The sequence below is a fragment of the Ascaphus truei genome, chromosome 1 (assembly GCF_040206685.1).
Source record: "Ascaphus truei isolate aAscTru1 chromosome 1, aAscTru1.hap1, whole genome shotgun sequence".
Classification (NCBI taxonomy): Eukaryota; Metazoa; Chordata; class Amphibia; order Anura; family Ascaphidae; genus Ascaphus; species Ascaphus truei.
Window position 1 is genome coordinate 136427957 of NC_134483.1, and position 11461 is coordinate 136439417.

The window sequence follows — 11461 nt, forward strand, 5'->3', positions numbered from 1 at the left end:
TGCGGTGGACCAGGCAAAAATACTACGATAAAGGGAATAAGGCCGACCGGTTATTAGCATCCAAGCTAAGAGGTCTGAAAAATAAAGCCCAAGTATCAGCTTTACAAACAAAGATAGGTGCCAAAACATATTGCGAGAAACAGATAGCAGCCGAATTCTCAGACTTCTACTCTAAATTATATAATCTAAAGTTCCCAAAAAATAGATCCTCTAACGAGGAAGCTATAGCTAAATATTTAGATTCATGTAACCTTCCAAGCCTCTCAGAAGGGGATCTTGCAGAACTAAACAAAGAAATCTCCCAAGAGGAGCTCTTAAATGCCATCTCCCAACTAAAACCTAGCAAAACGCCAGGCCCAGATGGGTTCTCCAATCAATATTATAAGACATTCAAGCTAATTCTAGCTCCATATCTCCTTGATATGTTCAACGAGTTTCTGGAGGGAACAACCATCCCAGCATTTATGTCTAAGGCCACTCTAGCAGTCATACCAAAGGAAGGGAGAGACCCACTACAGTGCGGTAGTTATCGCCCCATAGCCCTCCTTAATTCGGATCTAAAACTTTTCAGTAAAATTTTAGCCAACAGATTAACCCCCATACTACCAAGCCTAATACACATAGATCAATTCGGGTTTATTTCCGGCAGGCAGGCCTCAGATAATACCAGGAAAATCATTAACATAATCGACCATGTACATCTCTCATCCACGAAGGCCATCCTATTGAGTCTAGATGCGGAAAAAGCATTCGATAGGATCAGATGGGACTTTTTAGATCAAACATTAATCAAATTCGGATTTAAGGGCCACTATCTGGCAGGGGTCAGAGCCCTGTACAAAAGTCCCACGGCCGTCGTGAAGCTCCCAGGAGGAGACGCAAACCCTATAAACATTAAGAATGGTATCCGACAAGGATGCCCCTTGTCTCCGCTTCTATTTGCCCTCTCTATCGAACCCTTGGCAGCAACAATTAGAGAGGATAAAAATATAAATGGTATTGAAATTGGGGGGACAAACTATAAGATATCCCTCTTTGCTGATGACATTATCCTGACTCTGGCCAACCCCTTGACCTCACTCCCGAATTTACACTCACAATTAGACAAATTCAGCAAAATCTCGGGATACAAAACTAATATGGATAAGTCGGAAGCATTAAATATATCCCTACCCCACCCCGAGGTCAAATTACTGCAAATAAATTTCAATTATAGGTGGAGCTCCACAAAAATCAAATACCTAGGAATACAAATAACACGGGAGTACAAAACACTATTTCAATACAATTACCCAGCCCTATTTGAGAGACTAAAAAAAGACCTTCAAAGCTGGAATGGATATCAGATATCTTGGCTAGGAAGAATAGCCACGGTAAAAATGAACATCCTACCAAGACTTCTGTATTACTTCCAGACTCTCCCTATTGATATCCCACTAGGTGAACTCAAAAATATGCAAAACAAAATCTTCCAATTTATTTGGCAAAATAAAAGACCAAGGGTAGCTAGAACTATCTTGCTAGCACCAAAGGAAAGCGGAGGCTTGGCAGTCCCGGATATCATGAAATATTATTTGGTGGCCCAACTCAAACAAGTTATAATGTGGAACAACGATCCAACCACAAGCTGTTGGATTGGATTGGGTCTGCCTATGCGAGACCTCTCTCACTCCCGGCCATCCTGTGGACCGAGAGGGGTAGGGAAACCTTCTCAGAAACATTAAAGCTGGGAGCAATGAAATGTACATGGAGAATATGGACTAAAAATAAAGATAGGTTTAACCTAACGGCCTCACCCTCACAACTAACGCCCATATTTAACAACCCGGAGTTCCCCCCAGGCTTGTTCCCACAGAGACTCAGTGAATTTAAAAAGTTAAAGATAATGGTAGCAGAGCAGTTTATAGGAAACGGAAAGATCCTATCGATTCAGGAACTAGAGAAAAAACACCAAACAGTGAACCTGCCAATATTTGGCTTCCTGCAGATCAGGCATTACCTGCAAACTCTTTCCAAAGAATTAACATTTCAACCATTAACAAATTTTGAGCGCCTGTGCAGGAAAGGATATTACTGTAAGGGGTTGATTTCGGAAGTGTATCTGGGTCTGGCAAGAACAGCAGGTTGTTCCCAACACAATTATATGCTCAAATGGGCGGAAGATTTGAACATAGAGATCGATAGGGAAGACTGGGAGGATATCTGGGAGGCAGCTTCCAAAACATCAATATGCACCACCACCAAAGAGAACATTTATAAAATTCTATTTCAATGGTACTTAACCCCGAGTAGGTTGAGCCAGATCTTCCCCGGGACCCCAGATTTGTGCTGGAGGGGATGCGGACAAAGAGGAGATATGGCTCACATCTGGTGGAATTGTCCAAAGATTCAGGTGTTCTGGGTCATGATCAAATCATTAATCCGAGAATACCTGGGGGTGGAGGTTGAGATGGACCCGCTGACCATGGTGCTGGCTTAACCAATTGACGAGCTAGAGACGGCAGAAAACAAAATGACAATACACGTACTCATGGCAGCTCACTGTTGTGTGGCAGCTACCTGGAAAAAAATAAATCCACCATCCAAACAGACAATACTACGAAGACTCCGCGAAATAAAGTCGATGGAGCTCCTTACAGCAATACTAACCCAAAAAATGGACAAGTTCCATAAGACATGGGAAATATGGCCAGGTGTGTAACAGACTACTACGAAAGCTATTGGAAAAAATTAAGGGGCCAATTGGGCTGGTCCTCCCCCCTTCCCCCCCTCCTCCCCTCCCTTTCTCTCCCTCCCCAACTCTACTTTCCTCCCCCTCTCCTTTCACCCCTCTCTCTCCCCCTATCCTTTCTTTTTTCTTCCCTGACAATAAAAGATGTACACAAAGAAGCGGCCGCTTCCATTTTAATGTACCTAATGGTATGTGAATAGGCAATACTCAACACAACTAGTTACATATTTAACTTAAACAGGAACAATGATGCGTGAATATTTACTGTGTTGTACATGACAGTTAGTACTCCTCCAATGTTTGTATAACGAAATGTATGATATGTGTGTATTTTGTGAAAAACAATAAAAAAATTGAAATAAAAAAATAAAAGAAAGAGGACTATGAAGAGGCCCTCAAATTTATAGAGTCTGTATAAAGAGAAAATACAAGGCTGAAAGAAGAAAATTCTGATTTGACTGACCACGTCAATGAAAAGAAGGAAAAGCTGCACAGGCTACAAAAAATAAAGATATTGGCAGATGAAAAGTTTGAAGCATTGGAGCAACACACACAAGCCGAGCACATACTGCAAATCCAGCTGCAAGGTCTGCGTACACACCTCCAGAATGCAGAGGAGAAGCAGCGACTCTGCAGGAAGAAAATCTACAGTCTGCTAAAGAAGTACATGTGCTGCAGGAACGTCCAATTACCAAGTGTGTCCCCACAGAGCAGCATGAGGAACTGAAGGCTATTCAGAGCTTTGCTCGAGGCCAAGCTTAAAGGCCAGGTGACTTGGTACAAGAGGGAGCAAAAGAAGGTCCAGAAATTGAGGCAAGCAGCTGCGGCCCTAGCGAAGAAATTCACAGAGCTCCACAATATAATGAAGAATATGTGGAAGCAATCTCAGAGAAAGCACAGTGAAGATATGAACACCCTGTGAGAAGAATTGCAGGATGCACTCAAGAAACTGGGATCTCTCGCTGATGAGTTGGACTTGCAGCAAAGCTTACAAGTGGAAGAGCTAAAGCTGACAGCTAAATACACATCCCTGACTCTTGAAGTTCTGCAGAAACAGATTGCTGACCTCAAGATACAGCTCGCCAAAAAGGAAGAGAGTGAAGAGGTGTCCGTTCATTCACTGGTCAACCTGACACTGTGCTATGAGGCCAAAATGGCCGATGCCTGAAAATTTCTGGACCACATGGACAATGAGAGGGCTCGGCTGCAGCTGGACAACATACGGGAGGAGCAATGGCAGCAGCAGATCAGAAATAGAGAAAAGGAAACAGATTTAATTCTTGTTCTGAATCAACAGTGAGATATTGAATTGCAACTCAACTCCAAAGAAGCTGAACTGGCAACTTCAGAGTGGAAAAAGAAGTGCAGAAAGACAGCTTCAAGAGCTGAAAACTCAAATAGCTATTCTTGAATACTCTTTAGGTAATAGCATGAAATGGCATGAGTCAAGGATAGTAGAAATAGATTCCCGACATCAGACAGAATTAAAAAGTAAGCTGACAGTGGCATTGCAAGATGTCAGTAGAAAGACTGTATTTGGAAAAAGTCCTCCTCGAGCGACTGAGTGCAGATCTCAAGCACCTTCTGGAGGAGACACTAATAACATGGAAGAAGGGTTCCAATCCCAGCGGGACTGAGGATTCTCATAATCCATCCACTCTCATTCGAGCTGCAGAGATATATCGAGTGAGTATGGAAGGATGGGCTGCGACCGTGGTAAGCCCAAGCTTCCCACCAAAAGGGGAGGTATGTAACAGGGACTTATCACTGTTTGAGAGAAACTGACTCTATATCAAGCAGGGAGATGGTTAATTGCAGACAGGCAATTAACTAGACTCCACCTAGCCACATTAGACTGCTAAGAAAAGCCTCCTGTTGGAAATAGGAGAGAGGTTCCTGAGCACAATTGGACTGACACAGGAAACCAGTGAAGCCAGCACACAGAAACTGTCTTGAGTACAAAGGTGTGCTGAGATCAAGACACCCAGACACCTATATTTCCTGGACACAGAGGACCCAGGAACCTGCCAGAGACTGACATGGAGGGCCACCTGCTTAAGGTACCTCCTGAGACTTTGGGATGATAGGTACAGTAGGTAATTGGAATATCCCACAAGTCTAGCATATATGGTCTGGGGAAGTAAGTTAGCCCTTCCAAAGGGATAGGGGTTTGTTATTTTGTTGTTTTTGTATGTTTTCCCGGATAAAGGAACAGGCTCAATAAAGCCAAGATATAATTTCACCCTAATCGTTCTCCATTATATGCACCTCTGTACACATCTCTTACAGTCGGGCTATCACCCAAAGGTTAATGGACAAGCAAAACATCTGATCCAAACCTTGGACCAGTATCTTACTGTAGGTGTTTTACTAGCACCCTCCAGTCAGACTGGACTACCTTTCTAGCAACCGCAGAGTTCTCTTATAAAAATTCCCAGCATGCACTACCAATCACTGAACTTTCTATGCCACATTTGCATGTCAACCAAAGATACTACCTTTGAACAGGAATGGTCTCCAGTACTGCCTCTCCTCCTTGGTATCTTCACTTAAAAATGTTCATAAGGAGGGTAGAGACCCCCTCCTCTGTGGTAATTATAGACCAATCTCCCTCCTAAACACCGATCTTAAAATCTACAGCAAGATCTTGGCAAACAGGCTCAACCCAATTCTCCCACGACTCATACATGTGGATCAAGTAGGTTTTGTGTCAGGTAGACAGGCCTCTGACAACACTCGCAAAATTGTGGATATCATCGACCATGTGCATCTTACAGGAACCAAAGCAATGATTCTTAGCCTCCATGCAGAAAAAGCTTTCGACAGAATCAAATGGTCCTTCCTAGATCAAACAATGCTGAAGTTTGGTTTCTGTGGTCCCTTCCCATACAGCATATGTTAAAATCTCTGGTGGCTATTCGGATCCAATCACGATCAGAAATGGGACAAGACAGGGTTGCCCGCTCTCCCTACTGCTAATCTCCCTCACAATTGAACCGCTAGCGGCTAAAATAAGAGAAGAAAAAAGCATTAAGAGGATTCGAATTGCTGAAAAAGAATACAACATTTCTCTGTTTGCCGATGATGTGATTCTGGCCCTCGCTGACCCCCATATCTCCCTCCCTAATCTTCAAAGATTATTGTACCAATTCGGCACGGTCTCTGACTATAAAGTTAACATGGATAAGTCAGAAGCCCTCAACATATCCCTCCCAGACCCGGAGTGGAAACTCCTACAATCTAATTATAAATATAAGTGGAGCACCACTCACATTAAATACCTCGGAGTTAAAATCTCAAGCACCTACGAACCCTATACCAATACAACTATCCCCCCTTGTTTGACCAAATCAAAATAGACCAAGAATCGGGGAAAAAGCTCCAAATTTCCTGGTTTAGAAGAATAGTTTCAATAAAAATGAACATTCTCCCGAGACTACTTTATTCCTTCCAAACCCTCCCTGTAGTTGTCCCACTAGAAGCCCTGAACAACATCCAGGCCCTTATGTTCCAATTTATCTGGAACGATAGGAGACCAAGGGTCCCAAGATCAGTGATGCTCTCCCCAAAAACGAGTGAGGTCTGGGGGTACCTGACGTGGTCAGATACTATCTTACGGCTCAGCTGAAGCAGGCTGTATTTTGGAATTTACGACCCGGCCTCCACCTGCTGGCTAGCAATAGAATCACATCACGCGGCTCCCATCCCTCTCCAGGTTCAACTATGGTCCTCGGGAGGAAGGGAGGGAGGACCGCGGAGGTTTGATCTAGGGGCAATGAGATGCACATGGGACATCTGGCTTAAAAGCAAAGGGAAGTATGGCCTGTTAGCTACCCCATCTCAACTCACCCCTATCTTTGAAAACCCACACTTCCCATCTGGGTGTTCTAAAAGACAATTCGACCAATTTAAAGGTCTTGCTATAAGGCTGGTCGCCGATCTGCTGAAGAAAGAGGAGATCCTCTCCTTCCAGGAACTTCGAGATAAATACCAATCACAAGATCACCATTTGTTCAAGTTCCTGCAAATTAGGCATTTTCTATTATCCCTTTCCCCAAATTCCAAATTCCCCTCACTAACCAGATTTGAGTCTCTATGCAGCAAAGGTACTTATCAAAGAGGTCTAATTTCAGAGATCTATAGGGGGATGGAGTCGGCAACCGACCCCCCGACCCACCACTATATGCAAAAATGGTCTGAGGACCTCAACATACCAATAGATATGGACGAGTGGGAGGATATCTGGGAATTGGCCGCAAAGACTTCAATTTGTACAGTGACAAAAGAGAATATCTATAAAATTTTATTTCAGTGGTACCTGACCCCGGCTAGGCTGAGCCAGATCTTCCCTGGCACCCCTGACCTGTGCTGGAGAGGATGTGGTCAAAAGGGCGACATGGCCCACATTTGGTGTCAGTGTCCAGAGATCCGGAGGTACTGGACTATGATCCAGACGCTTCTCCAAGAGACCACAGGCTTCTTTTCCCCCTTGACCCCTGGACCCCTTGACTCTTGTGCTGAGCAAACCTATCGATGACCTTCCCCCCCCATGTGCAGACTGGTAACATCCATTCTAACCGCAGCCAGATGCTCAGTCATGGCGGCTTGGAAGCAGACTAAGGCCCCCGCGAGAAGCACGGTACTTAGACGGAGAGACAAAGTTATGTCTATGGAAAAACTCACAGCCATGCTCCGCAAAAAAATGCCACAGTTCTGGAACACTTAGGATCCCTGGAGCGGGCCGCAAGGACTAGGCCTGCATTAGGCCTGAAGATGGCGGACCAAGGCGGAGGAAGAGGTCAGAAACCCCCCGAAACCCCTTCCCCTACCCCGCCCCATTTCCCCCCCTGTTTGTCTGCCTCCCCCTTTCCCCTGGTCCCCACTCCACCCCCACCCCCTTCTCGCTTCCCCCTACCCTCTTTTCAGCGCTTACTCTATTGGCCAACACCTTGTCGAACCCAGATAAGAAATGTTGTCATGTGCCTATGACACCACTTTACGCATGTCTGTATGTGTTGCTGCCAGTAAAAAAGAGAGATTGTTACAAAAAAAATGTTCATAAGAGTGGCTAATTGGTTGCTTCCCTCTCAACGCAGGAACGCGCTCTGACTCACACGGCGTTTGCTCGTTAGCCTGCCAGCATGCTCCGGCTTGTGCCAGAATCCCTTTCTGCATTACCATAGCGTGTGTTTACACACAACCACGTTACACATACTTAGTGTATGATAAACATCGTATCCGCTGTGAAGCATCACAGTATCTACTTCACACTTCAGAATCACCTACCTTAGTTTAGTCATTATCATTGGGGTAGGATCGTGATCGGTCCCACATGGAGTGCTCGATAGCCTGACATTACCCGTATTTTGTCAGAATCAGTGTCTGCATTATTACAACGTTTATTAACACTCATCTACGTTATACCCATCTGTTGTGACAGGGATGTTTCCCTATGTATCTATAGAGGCACTACTGCACCGACACACTTTATTCGAGCAAATACCCAGTATGTACCTGGCAGATACCTGGAATGCGCCACTCCTCACCTCTGACAAGCCCCGTTGCGTTTGCCTTCCCAGCCTGGGTTCATGCCTGGCTGATGGGCGGCTGATCTGTTAAATGATAATGATTAGGATTTAATAGGCTGCAATGCTTCGCGTTTCTACCAGATGGCATAAATTCATGAATTGTAATGCAGTATATATATATACTGTGCAGTATTGCAGCCAGCGGGAATAAAATGCTTCAATCCCTGCCTGGAAAATAACCCAATGCACTCGGGCAGAAAACAGTCACAAACCTCAATACACCCGGGTATACCCGAATTCGTGGGACTAGCCGAGCTCGAATAAAGTGTGTCGCCAGTGTAGTTTACACACCATTATAACAAGGCAGACCAAGCAAGAGTAAAATGTCACAACACACTTACCTCTTCCATGGATTCCTTATTCCGAAGGCACATTCTCAGCTACAGTCTGATTATCGACTTACCCTATGGTTCATACTCTTCATGAAAGGGCAGGGGATATTTAGATTGTCCTTTCTACTGTGGATCTACACACCCACAAAATTGTTATTGCTGACAGGATATTTACTTACCTTGCAACAACCTATTACCTATGATTCTGAGCATTCACTACAGTGTTCTATACAGGATCAAGCTTGCGTTTAATACTCATTTTAGCCACTTATATTTTATGTCCTATTGGACAGTCGATAAAGTTTATTTTAATTGCCTCCATTAATCATCCAGTTCGTTGGCAGAGCTCCCAAACTATGCTACATTTTCTTCTGTGTTATTCTTCATAAGAGTTTAGCAAGTCAATTGCGTCAAGCAAGATCAGAGACAAGAAATTTGTGGATTGTCAGATGACTGGGTGAGCGAGTATGGCTATCCACTCAGGACATATCTTTAAATAACACCCCAAATAAGTTTGCTCCAAAGTTTTTAGCCATATTCTATCACTCAAAAAAATGAACCCTTTAGCCGATTGTCCTCAGTTACCTGCTTCTTAGAAGATACACCCAGTATTTCATGTACCGCTATTGAAACGCACTATTTAAAACACCTAACCTAACAGAGTCCGAAAAACCCCAACACCCATGAAAATCCGAGGACATCAATGTTTGAGATTCAGGTAATCTGCGGCACTGAGGGTTGGCAGATTGGAAGGGCTACATACTGGAGGAGCGGTTGTAGATATTGGCCACTCAATTTCATGAACTGTGCTTGGCCAAGCCATTCCATGCCCCATACCCCTTAAAACCTACTTGAACCTTGCCCTGTAGAGGGGTGGGGTGGGTACTGTATAGGGACTTCTTCCTTCTATGCAGCTCTTTAGCACTCAGGTCTGCTAACTACACACATTACCACCTTGGCCAAACTTGCTACTGTGGAGGCAGGTTTTGTGGCTCCACTGCTATTGATCACTTTAAGGGATGATGTCACATCCTTAAAAACTAATGGAACGTATCATACAGTATGGTACAGGAACCAATGAGATTGTCTGCAATCCCATTGGCTGTAATACCATGTGATATGAGCCATGTGGTTTTAAGGATGTGGTGTACCTCCCTTTGTCACATTCTTTTTTAAAAAAAGCTGGTCACATTATATAGCGTCCAATCGGATTGGAGCTGCACCATCTGACCCTAAAATGTGATGTCGGATGCCCTATATAAGGCCTAAATACATGTTCCAGCGCTTACTGACTTATAGAATACTATCAAACGTTGGAATAAGCCAAAAATAAAGTAATAATAGAAGCACAAGAAAAAAATTAAATAATATATGTGATTATCACAAAAATACAAAAATGACCAAAAATGTGTGGAGGAAAAACACAGGGGAAGGGGGAAAGATAGGGAAAACAACAAGGGGAACGTGGGGGAAAAGGTGGAGGAGGGATGTAAGGGGGCAATGTTTCTTGGTTAAGACCCCTTCCTCAGGCCCATTCCATCAGGTCCATTAGGACCAAAGGTACTTCTCTAACCCTGCATCCCCAACAAAATATATAGAATCCAAAACAAATAACGGTGATAATAATATACATGCAGTAATGCACAATGAAAGAAAATGAAGTCCATATGCAGTCTCACTCTCTCCTGCTGCTCCAAATGAGGGTTGCTCCATTTGGTGCAGCATGTAGAGGCCAATCGAGAGGATTGGCTATGGGCTATGGGAGAGTGAGAGTTTGCGATTCACATATTGAGGACTGTGTACGGTAGGATTTACATCCTCTTTGTTGCATCCAGACTTAATTTTCTTTCATTGTGCATTACTGAAAAATGGAAAAAGAAGATGAAAGAAAGAAGATTTTTGTACCTAATGCTGATCTTCAAGGAGGATGGTTGGATTGCAGTGGATGATGTTGCAGGTCGAGAGCTTCCTGATACGCCAAGATTTGGGGGGTGAAGACTTCTAAAGGTCAGATAAATATTGAATGTATGTAACTGTATTTTTTTTAGATTTTTTTATTGTATTTCTGTAATGTTTTTGATTGCCCATTGACTGCTAATGTATTCACCTGTGTCCCTTTAGGGTACAGATAAATATAGTGACAGGCAATGCATTTTTTTGTAAATGTTTATTTACAATTGATTGAACCAGTATGTTTTCTATTTCTCTTTATTGTTTTCACTAAATTGTTTGGTATTTGTATGGTTTGTTTTTATTACATTTTAGTATTGGTTAGCGGTTTTATTTCTTGAATAATTTTGTTGATTAGGTGCTTATTTAATTGTCTTATAGTATTTTGGTGTAACATAATTTTTATTCTTTTGCAGTTTTGGTGTTAATTTTATTGATGTGTAATGAGGATTTTTATTTCTTTTATTGTTATGGTGTTTAGGTGCTTTTATATTTCTTTAATTGTTGTGCTTGATGATTTTTTTGTATAGGTTGGCCATTGTCTTCTATAGTGGCTTATCATGCCCATATTATATGGGTATGATGTACCACTGTGTCAATCAATGGGTAGAGGTTGGGTATAGTGTCTCTTGGGTGGGTGGTTAGGCCTCTCGGTTGGGTAACAGGGTAGGGTGGGTTAACCCCTTAATTACTGTAGTGGTTATTAACCATTAAGGTGATTAAGGGGTTAGGGGCCATTATATTGTATTTTTTCTTGTACTCTTGCTGCCAACGGAGGACATGGACCTGAAATATGGTGATGCGGATGCCCTTCATGATGACAGGGGTAAACAGAAATATTATTTACTTCATTTATGCTG